The sequence below is a fragment of the Chelonia mydas genome, chromosome 7 (assembly GCF_015237465.2).
Source record: "Chelonia mydas isolate rCheMyd1 chromosome 7, rCheMyd1.pri.v2, whole genome shotgun sequence".
NCBI classification, from domain to species: Eukaryota; Metazoa; Chordata; order Testudines; family Cheloniidae; genus Chelonia; species Chelonia mydas.
The window spans coordinates 53574601-53590570 of NC_057853.1; the positions used below are offsets into that span (position 1 = coordinate 53574601).

The 15970-nt window shown below is 48.2% G+C and overlaps 1 protein-coding gene across 2 annotated transcripts in view; it reads right to left on the bottom strand.

Annotated features, from left to right (window-relative positions):
- Positions 1-11535: 11535 nt before the first annotated feature.
- LOC102936002 (acyl-CoA desaturase) overlaps positions 11536-15970 on the bottom strand; it is a 40423-nt gene continuing 35988 nt past the window's right edge. For both annotated transcript variants that reach the window (XM_027829767.3, XM_043551909.1), the window contains exon 8: positions 11536-11550. The gene's annotated coding sequence lies outside the window, so the exon portion shown is untranslated. The remainder of the gene's footprint in view (positions 11551-15970) is intronic.

Genomic DNA, 15970 nt, shown 5'->3' on the forward strand with positions numbered 1-15970 from the left:
TCCTCTCATCCACAAACACAGTCAGTATCAATTGTTAATCAAGTCAGCAGCAGGAAACATTGCCACCATTTACATGAATATAAAATGAAGACATTATCACACTGCAAACACCAATCATAACTCATCTGATAACACTGCAGTTTGTGGGGGTGGGTGTTAAAATTACCCTCAACTGGACACAGTCTCAGATTGGTGCCGTCTCATCCCGTGGCTGGGCAAGTGTGAGGCAGATACTCCTACTATGTTAGGTCAAGTGGAAAGGGTCCGTGTTTCTGGAATGGAAGGCCCCAAAATCTGGCCTTGGACCTGACACTGAAGTCTCTTGCCATTGGATGGCAGCTAGATGAGGGTACAGTGGTGATGAAATACTGGCATGAAACGTTCTGAACACTCATCTTAAAACGGCCATCATGATGGAACGTTCAGTGCCTATTTTGAGATTCGTGTTGTTTGTTGTACCAAGATTAAGCCAATGCATTGGCTGTTATGTCAATGATTAACAGTGTGTGCTCACTCTATCATCTGAAGAACAGATATTGATAAAAAGGGTTCTACTTAGTGCCAGATGTGGTAAGTTTTGTAATGTGGACACCTAATCATGGAAAAACAGCTAATTTCACTTAGGCCACTGAACAACCAACATATGGTTTGGGTCACTATCGACTGGATTCAACCCCATATTTAAAGATATATTGCTCCATAGATCTCTCACTCAACCCATCTCTGACCCCTTCCTCCTATTGTCATCTTCACTTATGGTACAAACGGGTGCCAAGATCAATGCTTTCTTGGAGGTGCTCAGTGACCTCAGCTCCTGCTGGCTTAGGCAGCTGTTGAAGGCATTCTGGCTCAGATCCTTCAAGGTATGTGGGTGCCTATTTCAATGGGAATTAGGCACCTACGTATCATTTGAGGATCTGAGCCTCTGCGTCTTGCAGGATAGGGCCCTGGAGCCCCAATCCTGCAGTGAGTTTTGTTCAAGCAGACTCCTGAGTTTGTGCTGAGCCTCAGCGTAGTCAGTAGAGATCCCTGGGGGCTCAGGATCTGCCCACCTAGAGCTCACTGCAGGATCAGGGCCTCATCTTACTGTCTCTTCAGGGCAGAGACTCCATCTTAATCTGTTTCATAAAATGCTGTGAACAGCTTTGCAGATGTATAACAGACATGAATAAATATTAATTGCATTCATTTCCAATTCCCCATACCCACGATGGGATTTTAAACTGCAATTGAGTTATTTAAGATTTTTTTTTTTAAATAACTTACATGAAAAAAGTCATAGGTTTTTACTGTCTTCCAACTCTAAACTAGCTTAATGGAATTTCATCAAGCTTGAGAAGTTTCAGAGAAAAAAGGATTATTTTTGCCAAAGTTATTAACTGAAACATAGGTTTTGAACAGAAACCCCTTTCTAAACCTTAATTGGAGTGTTCAGAGGAGGCCAATGTAACGCATGAAATGGAATAATCCTTTGACAGCTATAAATATGGAGTCTTTTTCCTCTGGGACCGTGATTCAAACCTGACCCACTTCAGCAGTGGCTGAAAGGCCACGACAACTTATTGTTCATTGTGCTACATGAAATGCATTTCATTGTATCAGTCCACTTCCATATCAAACACCACTGCCACAGCTGGTGGGCCCCTGCTGGCAGCTTCAGCAGAGAGCCAAGGACTGGGCAAAAGTGGTCCCTCTAGATCAGGGCCAAGGTACAACAGGCAGTGGGGCACATGTGGAAATATTGACACTATCACTGCCCATGCACTATCTGCAGATGAATAAATGTAGAGGCCAATAGTCCATCACTCTCCAAGGCTATCCAGCCAGCACCTTTCACCAGCCCTAAACTCTAAAATTCCATTAATGGAAGATCTTGGTTTTTGTTTCCAATCCCTGTGATCCAGAACTGCATCTCCTCTGTATAAACACTGAATTGGTTTTAAAATGTCAAGGTCATGTCTAAAGGAGCTGGCATAGCCCTTCCTCTGTGAGATAGCCAGGTTAACATTTATGCATTGTTAAAAAAAATAAACACGTTAACCAAAGCTGCCTGAGTGTTTATGCGAGGAGAGACACAGTGTGCATGACTCTTCAAAGAACATTGGCAGCAATTTCCTACCCTGAGTAAAATAAATTAATTAATTAACACACACATCCTGTTAAACATCAAATGAATATTTGGCTCCAGAGAACAATCTGAGAGACAGGCCCTGCGACTGTTTACAAACAGAGGCTAAGACAACAAATGCAGCAAAAGGGTAGCTGGGATTACAGTTCTCCATGAACTAGACTCTCCAGTTTATCAGGGGTTCAGTTATTCACCTATGTGACAGGAACAAGTCAAGCAGACTGGGAAAGGTACATTTCGTTGGCTTTAATGTTCCTAAGTAATGATAATATAGCGCTTCACAAACATCCACTGTTAATCCCACCACACCCATGGGAGAAGGGTAGTTTGTGAGGCAGAGCAAAGTGCAGGAACCTGCCCAAGGCCACAGAGCAAGGCAGTGGCAGAGCAAGGCTTAGAACTCAGTGTCCCTGCTCAGACACAAATAGTGACTAGCTGTCCTAACTCTAAGGCACTGAGGCTTCCAACTCTCACCAGATTTCCATCAACTGGCCTTGGGCTCCTAGCCAGGCTCCTGGTGCACTTTTTTGTGGAGTGGCCTGCACATTTTATTTCTTCCTAAGTCTCCTTCTGGGCATATTTTGCATCTTGTTAATAAAAATAAACTGCAGAAGGAAAAAAAAGATAGTTCTTGACAGGTTAAAAACATTACATCCAGGATCTGTCAGTCTGGGTTGGGATCCCCATTAAAAAGCCACCACTGTGACCTCTGCAGTGACAAGGACTTCCTCCCAGTGAAGGCCAGAAGGAACAGGCACCTGACTCTGCTGGAACACAAATATTTGCTCAATCAAAATGCCTCAAAATATTTAAAGGCACTTCTATGCCAGAGAAGAGCGTATTATTTCAATGTTAAGTGTCCCTTTGGTATGGAACACCAGCTCTCACAAAAGCTGTCTCATAGCCACGGAATAAGGTCTCACCAGACCGGGAAATTGTTTCTGGAGTATTTGCAAATCACAGAAGTGCATATGGGTGAAGTGGGACCCTAGTTCTGCTCACACAGATGTGAAGGAGCTTTTGATATGTTCACAGATGTGTGTGCGTGTATTGCTGGGAGTAGGACAATCTATATACACAGGTGCAGTGGAGCCCTGAACTGTGCTCATCAAGAGGAAAGAAGTTTACACTTGTGCAAGGATTACGGCTCCAGATGAAGGGCTTTTGCATTGGCATGGGCCAGCCTTTGTCCGTGTTTTGGCTCTGCAGCATGGTGGAATGGAACCTGCACTCTGAGGTTTTTGATGGCTTCAGTGCTCAGTTAGCAATCGTTCCCATGAGAACAGCTACTTTCTCACACAAGCTGCTCCTGACTGGTGTAAATAAAACCAGCAGAACAAATTTTCTTCTTTGGAGATTTCACTTGCTTTTGGCAGTTACTAAAAGCTCAATCCTGCAAGGAGCTAAGTGCCCTCAGCAAGCAGGAGTTGACACTACTCAGCTCAGCACCTCCCAGGATAAAGCCCCAAGTGTCTGTGTGCACCTGGCTGAATCCCCAGAGCAAATAGTCCGTTTTGGTTGGTTCTAGCGGTGTGAAAAGACAAAGGCTCCCTCTTCTGGGAGAGACGTGGCACTGGCTTTACTAGCACCTCAGGAAAATTGAAATTAAATTCAGTGCCTGAAGCCCGTCAGTTTCAGCTGGTTTTTGTTCTTCTTCCATTCAACTTCTGGTTCTTTTCCTGCCAGGGGCTTGCACCTAGAGTCCATTCATGCTGGGCACAGAAACCCAGTCTTGGTCCTTTGCCAAGCAAGTGATCGCATAGCAGGAGTCCTCTTTCTAGCTGACATGATAGTTTAGGTGGGCTTTTAAAAATGCATTTGTATTGATTTTTACTTAACTAATAAAATATGGCACTGAAAAGGGTATTACAGCTCATGAGTCAGAACTTGGACAGAATATACTGCGGGCTTGCATGCTGCTCCTGATGGCTGCTCCATTTCTCTCACCACAAGATGGGCAAGTGGTGCTTAGATTGTATCTATAGATGCATCCCCGTATTTTTGTCAAACAATCCTGGAGTTCCCCAAGGCATAGAGGTGATAGTTTCTCCAGGCTGTCTCTTAAATCTGTTATTCAGAAGGTGCTTTCCCTGGTTCCAATGGCACCTCCTAGCAGCTGATAGGACTTGTTTAGCTTTTTCTTTTTCATATCTATTTGTCAAGATCCAAACCAGACAGGCTACTGAACACAATTTGTGGGGCATGCACACTCTAAGCATTCATCCAATTTTACTAGGTCAGCTACACTACTCCATGAGATGCGCATCTTTCCGTATTCTCATTTTACATGGTAGAAAGGGCTGTTTTGCACAGGCGCTGGCATGGGGCTCATATATTCTGTGCCTCCTCTTAGGCGTCATGTACATTCTGTACATAAAACTTAACCATATTTGTTTGCATCTGGTCTAGCTGCTGCTGCTCAACCCTAGGCAGGCAGAATTCCCAGAGAAGTCAATGGAAGTTTTGTCAGCAGTGGGCTTGGCACTTCCTTGTGTTTGTTGATGCACCTCCCTGTGGCGAACATTTTGTTAATTATAAGTTTTCACAGAATCCAGTAGCAGATAAACTGCAGCTGGATTTTTGTGCTGACCTGAAATGGTTTCTGATTTCACCGTGGCTGAAAGCTAAAGGCCGAGGAGCTGATTATTCAAACCCCTGCATCTTACTACGTTTGTATAATGACACACTCAAGGCTACGTTAGTGCCATGCTGAGACTTTAACTGTACAAAAATCAGAACATTCCCAGTTAACATTCCCACAGTAGCTTTTCTGTATTTGTGTCAGAAGGCAATCAGTAGCATCCCACATCTGCGGGAACCCCAAAGGCTGGGATGGGTCTTGAAGGAAGGTGTTGGCACTCAACTTCTTTCTAGTGCATCCTCTTTCTCTTGCAATAGATTAACAGATTGGCAACCTCCCCCCCCCGCATTATGTCCTCTCCCACCATGTGGCGGACAGATGCTACCTCCCCCCCTGCATCTGCTTTCTCTCATTCTGTCTTTTTTTCCCCTTCTTCTTTTTGTCCCTGTCAGGTTTTGTGGCTGCCCTTCTCTGTTCCCCACAGGCTAGAAGGCTACATGCTGCTTGGGATGGCTGCATCCTTTGGTGGCTCTGTGGAGCCAGGTTACTTACACCTACTCCTGCAGATTAGCTCTATAGCATGGCAATTGAGGAAAGAAGCTGGCATCTTACCCTGCAACACTGTAAACATGAGCTGCTTCTGTGATCAGTTAGCATAGGGACTATTGGGAGATTGAGGAGAGAGGGCCGGTGATTTTTCAAGGACCACTGTCTGCTTTAGACACAGCCTCAGCTGCAGAGCTGCATTGGGAGGGTCGGCTGGGGGGAGGGGTCAAGCAACTGTCTCCATCCCCATTATTCTTCTATGACCCCTAATCCCTGGCACAGGCTGAGGCCCTCCCGGTGCCTGCCCCATTTGGAGAGCAGTGGTGAACTGCAGTAGTCCGAGTGAGAGGAGAGAATGCCAGAGTGGAGGACGGCAGCAGAGGTGGAGACATGCCAGGGGTGTGCACGAGAAATGCTGCAGCAGCGTTGACAGGGAGTTTGCAGGCATAGAAAACACTGGAGGAGATGCTAAGTTTACAGTTAAGGCAATTGGGAAGTGGGAATGGAGGAAGGAGAGAAAGTCCCTGAACATGGGCTCAATCCTGCTCCCACAGATGGCAGTAGGAACTGGTGTGGGCCCTGAGGCTTTAAGGAGAGGCCAATGAGGGGAGAGGGGTAGAACTGCCTGTTGTACCAAAGCAAGTCAGGGTTTACAAACCGAGGGCTGGCCCTGACAGCTACAGAGCATCTCCTGCCCCCAAGTCCCACAAGTCCTGCAGCGGGACCAGAAGACCTGCAGCCCCATCACAGGAACAGCTCAGCACCATGTGAGATCTGGTCCCAAATCAAATCAGCTGATATTCTGTGTCCTTAACAACATAGGTTCATCATAAAGCAGGGTTGCAATGGCTAAGCTGGTGGCGGATGACTAAAATTGGATATTACAAGTTTGGTGTCAGGAGCCAGGCTACTTAAGATACCTAGAACAGAGCCATCTAGTGGAGAGAAGTGATCATTACATGGAAGAGCCACTACAGAACTGAAAGCGGGTGAAAACTATCAGTGAATATTAACAGCAAAAGTTAACTGTCATGCAATCCGCAATATTAAGGTTGAGCCATTTGGCTCGGCAGTCTCCCCCAGAAACATTTTAAAGCAATATGAGCTTTTATTCAATCTAGATAGTACAAATTTAGATGACAAACTGTCGGGACACCTCTGTAGAGACAACTTTGTCCTGCAGGGATGGACAGAGCACAGGAAACTGATACATTTGTTAATGTAATGGGTACAATGCCGTTTTTTAATCTGACACTGTACTGGAACTCTACAGGCACAGTTATAGAGTATGGGCAAATTAATAACGGGCCAACTGATGACTGCTCTGTCTGAAGACACCCAGGGAATGACCTCCAGCTGAGACAGTTCTAGCACAGGAAATCAGCTTGAGCCCAGGAGAAGCCCCCTTCTAGCTCACCTGGTTCCTGCATGTCCTGAGAAGCTCAAGGACAGCCTGTAGGACACAAGCCATCCAATCAGGGATTTAACTGGCTCTTTTTGCTCTAGTGTCCGGCCACCAATGGGGAGGCTCAGAGATCTCAGCCATGATATGCTGGCATGTTAAATGGACACCCCTGCTATATGTAAGAGGACATTAAGCAAATCTTCCCCTTCAGTCTGCAGTGGAATTAAGGCCACATCCAGTTATTTACAGTCTTTAATCCTAAAGGGCTTAATTACAGAGCTAATGAAGTCAGTGTGCTTTCCTCTTAAGGAGCAACCAATCTAAATTACCCTCACCTCCTGGAGACAGCTTTGCTTTCAGTCAAGGTGTTTGAGAGGTATATTAAATAAGATACACTTCTCCCAGGCCATGTATCCTCCGGCTCTGGGCATTGTGCTTCTTGTCACACTATCCTCAATGCCTGCAACACTCTCCCTGTGATAATCTGTCAAATGCCCTCCCTCTTCAGATCCCTCCCTCTAGCCCACCTCCTTCACAGAGTCTCCCAGAACCATCCCCTCTGTGGAACTGTCCCTGGGTCCTGTCTTGTGCAGGCCGAGCTCCTTGGGGAAGGGATTGAGACTGTGCGCGTTAATACACATTTCATAGCAAAGAAATAGTAGTAGTGTTACTAATCTTCAGGTCCCAACACAGGGAAGACTCCCAAGCCAATGGAGATCTGTACAAGAAAGGACAGAGTAAAAGCTGGGTTCTCCATATTCTTCTTCATTTCCATGAGTTGAAGGTAGCCACAAAGCAAACTTTAGACTGAATATCTAAACAGTCTGAGTCTCAAGGACATTTATCAGAATGTGGACTTATCTCAAAGAACAATGGTGAAACCCCTGGCTCCTGAATCATTTAAGAGTGAACTGGAAAAATCTCCCTGAATACACTGAGGAAAATCCTTCACTGAACAGGATAACAGATAATGCCTTTTCCAACTCTAATTTCTGTGAGCCCAGTGAAGACATTCCTAATGTCACAGACACATACAAAGACCCTGCAGAGAGCAAAAGAGGAAGATAAAGTGTAAATACCCCCAGGCTTTTAATATAATCTAACATGATCCAATGACTCTGGCCTGTGTTAGACAGCTCAGACTAGATGATCACCTTGGTGCCTCCAGGTCTTGGAATCCAGGATCAATTCCGCCTCTTACCTGGAAAGTGGTGTCCAGGCAGAGAGTGGGAACTGGAACAGCACAAAGGCGTTGTTCTGCCCCACAGGGACAGAGCCAGCACCGTGCCCATTGGCCAGATGCACCGAGTCCAGGATCGGGGGGGTGCGGGGGGGGTAGAGTCACAGCCTGAGAGACCATGAGGGAGCACTGGCTGTCTGGAGTGCACTGTGCTGTCACTGAAAGGCAGGTGACAGCACTTAAGTCTGGAGATGAGGGGTCCTCAGCTGGAGTGAGGCTTATATGGTGTACAGAGCCTTTGCCAGTCTCACCATCCAAGGTCATACCATACTCAATGAAGAAAGGGAGCAGGACCCTAGGCTACATGTGGACTGGAATATTTCCAAGGGCACCACGAGTCACCATTTGGTGGGTGCAGTGCCAGGATTAGGTAGGGTGTTTTACAGCAATGGCGCTTTTGCCCAGAACAGTTAACAGTCTAGATGAGGCCAAAGCGCGAAGAGACAGTTAATGCCTGACGAGGTAGGGACAAAGCGACAGGTCACGTGAATTGTATTAGCACCTGAACTTCACACGGTGTGTGTGTGTGTGTGTGTGTGTGTGATGTAGTGTTTTCAAAACTGGGAAGCGAGTAGATGCCTGGGGAAGCCACGCAGAAAGAAGTATAGCAGCCAGGCAGGGGCTGGTCAGGGGAGGACACGAGGCATGCAGGCCTCAGGTATGCAGTGGGGAGCATGTAGGAGTTTGAGTTTCCACAAGGTGTGAGAGGATGGGAAGAGGAGGAGATGTTGACATGGTGGGTTGGAGTAACGTTAACAGCAGGGACAGGACATGTGCGTAACAGAACTAATTGTGTGGCTCTGCCCCCTCTGGAGCCTATAGGCAGGTCTGTAAGTCCACCACTGCCTCTGGGCTCACTGCCTCTTTAGCTCCAGTAGTAGACGTGCATGGTTTTAGATAGAAACCGATGCTGTCCACAGGCAATGATGCCCTTGGATAGGGCTGTCTGGGGACTGAATTTGGGGTCCCTAGCTGCTCCCACAACAGGCAAAGACCTAGCTGAAGTCCAGCTGGCCAGAGGCTGCAAGGGATGTGGTTATTAGAGTCACTGGCTTTAGCATGCTCAGATTCCCCAGTGTTGCCATAGTAACCAGGATTCACCCTGTCACTGGGGATGTAGCAACAGGTTGGCCCTTCCCACTCCTCCCAGGAAACACAGGGCAGCCTGTCCTGGCTCTGATGGCTGCACAGTAGGGTTCAGACAAGTGAGGCCTATGGAGATAAACCTTGTAGATTAATCACATGCCAGCAAATCAACCCCAAATAGAGCATTTGTTTGCATGTACACTAAAGGCCTTGGTCCTAAGAGGTGCCCAGCACCTGCAGTTCCCACTGAGACCCACGTGGTTGGTGAGCATCATGATACTGATGCCAGGTCTAACCTGTTTTCAATCTAGAGAAAAATCCATTACAGGTAAGATACAGTATGATGGGCACTGAACCTGCTGTGACTGCATAGGCCTGCCATGGGACTTGCTCCCAATTTGGGTCCCAAGAGGACTCTGGACACTGGGCCTGGGGCCACTTGAGAAGAGTCCGGCTCTAAACCCTTCCTGCTGTGCTTGCTGGTGGACCTGGGGCCCAGGGAGGGAAGCGGGAAGGGTCTGGAGTAGGGTTGCCAACTGTATAATCGCACAAACCCAGACACCATTGCCCTGTCCCCCTGCCCTGCCCCTTCCCCAAGCCAATGCCCCTACCCTGCCCCTTCTCCAAGCTCCCACCCCCCCACTCAGTCCAGCCCCCCCCCTCTGTTGCTCGCTCTCCATCACCCTCACTCACTTACGATGGGCTGGGGCAGGTGGTTGGCGTGCGGGAGAGGGTGCAGGCTCTTGGGCCGAGGGGTTCAGAGAGCAGGAGGGGGCTCAGGGATGGGGCAGGGGGTTGGGGTGCAGGAGGAGGTGTGGGCTCTGGGAGGGAGTTTGGGTGCGGGAGAAGGTGAGGGGTCGGGCTGTGGGCTGGGGCAAGGGGGTTGGGGTGGGGGTGGGTGAGGGGGTGTGGGCTCTCGGAGGGAGTTTGGGTGTGGGAGGGGGTGAGGTCTCTTTCTATAAGTCTATAATATATAACTAAACTATTGTTGTATGTAAAGTAAATAAGGTTTTTAAAATGTTTTAGAAGCTTCATCTAAAATTAAATTAAAATGCAGAGCCCCCGGGACCGGTGGCCAGGACCCGGGCAGTGTGAGTACCACTGAAAATCAACTCGCATGCCGCCTTCAGCACGCGTGCCATAGGTTGCCTACCCCGGTATAGTATACAGAGCAGTATCAACAAGTCATTGTCTGTATGGAATTTCAGTTTGTGCTGACTTGGCTAGTGCTTTTCCTGTAGCCTGTTGTAAAACTAGGCAAATACCTAGATGAGCTGATGTACTCCCTGGAAGACCTCTGAAGACCCCCAGGGATACACACTCCCTTGGTTGAGAACCACTGTTCTATAGGAACTGGCCTTTACAGGAGTGTTATGTTTACCATCACGCTGATTGCTATTGCAGCCACCAGAGGGCGCGCCAGGCCTGTGCTGCTCCTAGCTGCCACCATGCTCTCTGGCCAAAACTTTCTGAGGAGCCCGCTGAAGGCCCTGGGTGTTGCAGATGCTCAGGGCTCCTGACATCCTGGCTTGTATCCAGGTGGGAGCCCACCAGAGGCACTCGGAATTAGCAAGTGTAACCCGCACTCACACAGGATGGCACTTAGTCCTATTTTGGGGTGGCAGGGCCGCAGTGGGGCTGATGAGCCTGGAACAGCCTTGGCTAACAGAAGTGGGCCCTTTAGCTCAGGCAGTAGAGGCCCATGCTGTTAGAACCAGAGGCCCCAGCTTTGATTCTGCTGATGGTGACCAACCCTAGTAACACAGGTACTCTTGAAAACATGTCTCTCCAAGCTGGGGGACCCCTGGGGGCAGAAGAGATGGTCCTAAACCCACAGGCTTTAGTGGGTGGGAGGACTGGGAACACAATCACTTACTGGCCTTTCAAGATCACATTTCCTGCATGGATTCCGGCTTCCCAGACATGCAGCACAAGGTCCAGCCCCAGATTCAAATCCCAGCAGGTTTGACACAGTCCTTCATCCCCGCACAGTCAATACACTCGGATCTCATTTTCCACTTGCACTGGTGCAACATCAGTGCAGTTCTTCCTGCATCACCCCTCCCAGGGCCGAGCAGTAGGGCCAGCCCCTTCATCAAACATCAGGATTTAAGCCCCTCCAAATCATAAGATTTTAAAAGTAATAAATGTTGGATTCGTCTTATGTCCTTTGGTTTCTGAGCCTCTCAGATGCATTTGGTTCCTTTTCTCTGCAACCAGCAAGGCTAGAATCTTATTTTTTGTATGACAACTGAGATTCCCACCTAATTGCAGGATTCGAGAAGCTGGAACTTTAAGAGAAACACCAAATGTCACAAGATTTGCGATAACATTGCAAGAGTTGGCAACAATGGGAAGAGAATTGGAGCCCACTGAGCTCCAAGGAGCTCACTGCGTAGGGATCCTGGCTGCTCAGCATCGACATGAAAGATCCCACGACACTTCCTGAAAGACAAGGCCTTTGCCCTGCTGTCATTGGTCAAGATCTGCTCTTCTGCCTGAATGTGCTCTTTGACTGCTGCTCTTCATTGAGGGAGTGGCTGCTTTCAGTGGTGTGCAGCAGACTGTAGCCTGGGAAGGGCTTTGCGATCCACTGGAATGCAGCGAGTGCTACATAAGTACCCTAATAAAATCCATAGTCACCCAGACAACCACTGAGTGTCACCACTTGGCCTCTCGAACTTCATGACAGCAATGGGAAAATAGCTCAGATCCTCCTATTCCAAGAGCACTGGCCTCAAATACTTGAGCTAAAGGAGAATCTCTAGTAATTGCAAGCAGTATAGGGCATCTGACACATGGTTGAGTAGCCTGTATTCTGTCCAGCAAAAGGCAGCTGTGACACGTGCACAATAGCCTGTTCAACAGAACACACTAGCATATATACAGAGTTAATATTGTGCTTTTAACTCCATGTGATAGAGCTTTTGTTAATATGGGAGTCTCGTGATACCATGAACGAAAGTTTAAGGGCTCATCGCTGTCATTCACACCAGCCGGGATTGATGAGTCAGTCGGTCTTTTCTACCAAATATTCAGTCCAGTAATCTCCAACAAACCCAGCTGGTGAGGACTTTGACTGGTGTTTGGGTCACAGGGTGAGAAGACACCAAAGTGAACGTTCATTATGAAATACACTCTACAAATAGCACTGCTGGCAAAGTCAGAGCCAGTGCCCCTCCGAAATCTTAAACAAGAGCCACAGATGATGTCTGCTCTGGAACATTCTGTCTTCGAATCCTTGATCTCCTGTTGAGCTGTACAGAGAGCCCAGGGAAGCCGTTGTTCCATGAATAATAAGCAAAATTGGCCGAGACCTAGTGTTGGGTACTGGCCTAGCACTGCCTGATGCCAGCCTGATGCACGTTCACCACAGCTCCGGGTTTGATCATTCCAGGAAAGGCCTTACTGAGGTCCAACGCTCTCAGACAGGATGTTTTCCAGCCCAGCAAGAACTGCCCTGACTGTCAGTCAGAGAGGTGTGCAGGCTGGTGGGAGAGGGTCTGCTCCAAACCTCAATGTAATCAACTGAGTCTTATTGCTTAAGCCCCAGTTGCCTTTGCAAGGGTTACTCTGCCACCATGCAGAAGGTCAGCACAAGCGCTAAAGGCCACTGACGCCCTCAGGATAGAACATAAGCCTTGCGTGCTCGCTGGACAGAGGGAAATTCACCCAGGCTGCTAAATTCTGTTCCTGTACAGCGACGCTCTGATGGCATTTCTTACAGCTATGTGAAAGTGGTGTCTCCTGGAAAGAGTCCTCATTTAATTCCAGGCCATTTTACAGACCAGAAATTGTCCTGTGTGGTGAAACTTATGGCTATTTTCACGGTGAAAACATTTGGAATGTTGAACTATGCGTGTCTTTTCCATACAAGCTGAGTTTTTTTCTCCACAGGCCTAAGAAGTGTTGACAATTTCACATATGTTGCCCAAAAAATGCAGTAGGGCTCAATTCTGGGTAGAAATGGACTCATTTTCACCTCAGAGCCAACCTGGTGTTTGAGCAAAGAGCCATGACCTGGCTTGTGTTGGAGTTTTTCTGTGGGGTGTAATTCGGCTATTTTCAGAAGTGTGAAAAGGGAATGAATTTGTTTTTGAGGTTTTTCTGAGTTCATTTACTTTCTGTGCAATCTGTTCTGGCTAGTCCATTTCCCTGTCCCTTCTGAACATCTCTGCTTTAGGTACTATCCCTTCTGCTCCGATTCTCGTACTCTAGCCTCCAGAACAGTGGCATTATAGCTGCCTTTGTTTTCATTGTGTTATTATTATTATTTACTATTTGTATTGCTGTAGCATGACCCAGGACTGGGACTCAGGAGACCTCAGGACTATTCTCAGCTCTGCCACTGGTCTGCTGGGTGCCTCAGTTTCTCCAAATGAGGGTGCTGACATTGACCTCCTTTGTAAAGCACTTTGAGATCTACTGAGAGCCAGGTATTATTATTGGGCTAGGTTCTGTACAAAACCAGACGAAAGGTGGTCCCTGAAGCTGTTCCTAGAGCCCCCATGACTCAGGTAAAAGCAACCAGAGAGGTCCCTCTAACCTTTGTGTATCTGTTGTGCAGTAATAGGGAATTGGATTAATAGCTCAGTGATCTGCCACTGTGAGCGGCTCCTATCTAAAGCTCAGTCCTGTTACCTGCTGAGTAGCCCGAACACTGCCTCAGCAGCACCTTGAAGAATCATGGTAGCCTGGGAGCGGGGCTTCCAATAAGAGGCAGCCGGTTATGTGGGAGAGAGGGAGCCTAGGGGCTGGGAAAGGCCAATGGGTGAAATCTCTGGAGGGGCCCAGCATCTGGCGGAGGGCTTGGGGCGGCTGAGAAAAGACATCCAGTAGGGCACTTGCAGGAGATGCCGAGGCGCCCCAGGGTCCTGGCGGCCTGGGGAAGAAGCTCTCCCTGCCAGCAACAGGGAAAGGCCTGGCTGGAGCTACCTGCAATGAGGAGCAGGAGCAAGGCCCATAGAGGGGCTGCTCAGCCTGCGGGGGGGTGGGGGTGGGGCATAATGGAGTGCTGAGCTGGGAGAGGGAGCCTGAGAGATTCTAGCTAAAGCTGAACCGCTGGTTGAGGTTAATAACTCAGCCCGCAGAAGGGGAGAGTAATTTGAAAGCAGTTTGTAGCAGTGTCCTTGGTGGAGGAAGGTGGGAAACGGAGGCAGTGGCAGGTCTGATGCTAGAAGCCGTTGGCACCCATATGCCCAGACAGACAGAGCCTCTGCTCCGTTGTCAGCACCAGCTGGATCCCAAGCGTGTTGGTGGTGAGGGGTTTGATCAGCCAACAGTGATCGGAGCCACAACAGCTCATCCAGGGTTTCTAACTCTGTGGGCCTCTTGTCTCTGCCAACACCAGACACTTTCCTCACCAGCCCAAGGGCTGCAGGTATCCTAGGGGAAGGGAGCTCAGTAACCCTACGTCATGGTAGCTGCTGCAACGGTGGGGACCCTCCTCTCCCTTCCCCCACTCTTGCTTCTCCCTGAAACAAGTCAGCCACCCAGCCTGGGTGAAAACAAACTTGCTGCCTCAGTCAAAGGATCCCTCATCTCATCTTCCCCTGCTCTGCCCTGCGATCTCAGCAGTCAGGCCATTCTACATCGACCCTCCAGTGTTTCTGGGCACAACGGGCCCCCAAACCGCTGGCACCTCAGGCGGGTACCCCCCAGTACATTATGATTTGTATGGCAGGAGCACCTTGGGCCCCAAACCAAGCTCAGGGCCCCGTTGTGCAAGGTGCTGTATACACACAGAGGTTATGAGACAGGCCTTGGCCCAAACAGCTCAATCGAGAATGTCAGGAGAAACAGAGAGGTCAAGTGACTTATCCGGGGTCCCAGAGCAGCTCAGGGCAGAAGCAGGATAAGAACCTAGATCTTGGACTCACAACCCGGTGCCCTATCTACCAGCCACATGGCCCATTCTGAGTGACTGTCAGTGCATGGAATGCTTTGCTTCTGGTGGGGGTGGGGCGGGAGCGTGATTGCTGAGGAGCTGGGGCATCTACTTTCAGTAAGAGATAGGCACAAGGTGGAGAAGGTTCTGTAAAGCAAGAGAAGGAAAACCCTGGCATACCCAAGCCCTGTCTTGTTTGTGGAGCATGAGTGTGTTTTTTTGTCACCTTATTCAAGCTCCTTCTTACCCTCTTCAATTCCTTTACATTGCATTTAATTTAACTACCAAAGCAATAGGCTTTACCATTCCAATTCCTGCTGGCTACTGTGGGGCAAGTGCAGTGATATGGCCACAGAGAACTTTCTACCTAAACCCCTTGTGACTTCTTAGACGTCACCAGGCCAGTCCATCCCCTGCATTATCCATGGCAAGCTGTCCTGCAGTGGCTCAAAGCATAGTGTGACCAGGGTCCCAGTGGGGGCAGCTGAGGTCACTCAATTAGGGTGAACTGCAAAGAATGGGTCAGACAAATCCCAAAGCTGGTGAATAATTTAATACTTAGATTTACCAATCCAGCATAAAACAGCTTCTTAATTACCTCACTGGTTATTCAGGAGTCAATAATACAGGTCCCTTAAAGTACCCAGCCTCAGGCCTCCATCCAGGTACCCAAGTTAAATATGATGAAGATTCCTGTAAATCTTTTTTCATCATATAAAAGAAAAGGTTCTACCAATTACCTCCCAGGTTAATGAATATTCCAGATCTTACCCAAACACACGCTACAGCCAATTCTTATGAACTAAACTAAAATTTATTAAAAAGAAAAAGAGAGAGAGAGTGTCAAGGTTCCTTCCCCACTCTGAACTGTAGGGTACAGATGTGGGGACCTGCATGAAAACCCCCTAAGCTTATTTTTACCAGCTTAGGTTAAAACTTCCCCAAGGTACAAACTATTTTACCTTTTGCCCTTGGACTTTATTACTGCCACCACTAAGCGTCTAACAGATATATAACCGGGAAAGAGTCCACTTGGAAACGTCTTTCCCCCTAAAATCCTCCCCAAACCCTACACCCCTTTTCCTGGGGAAGGCTTG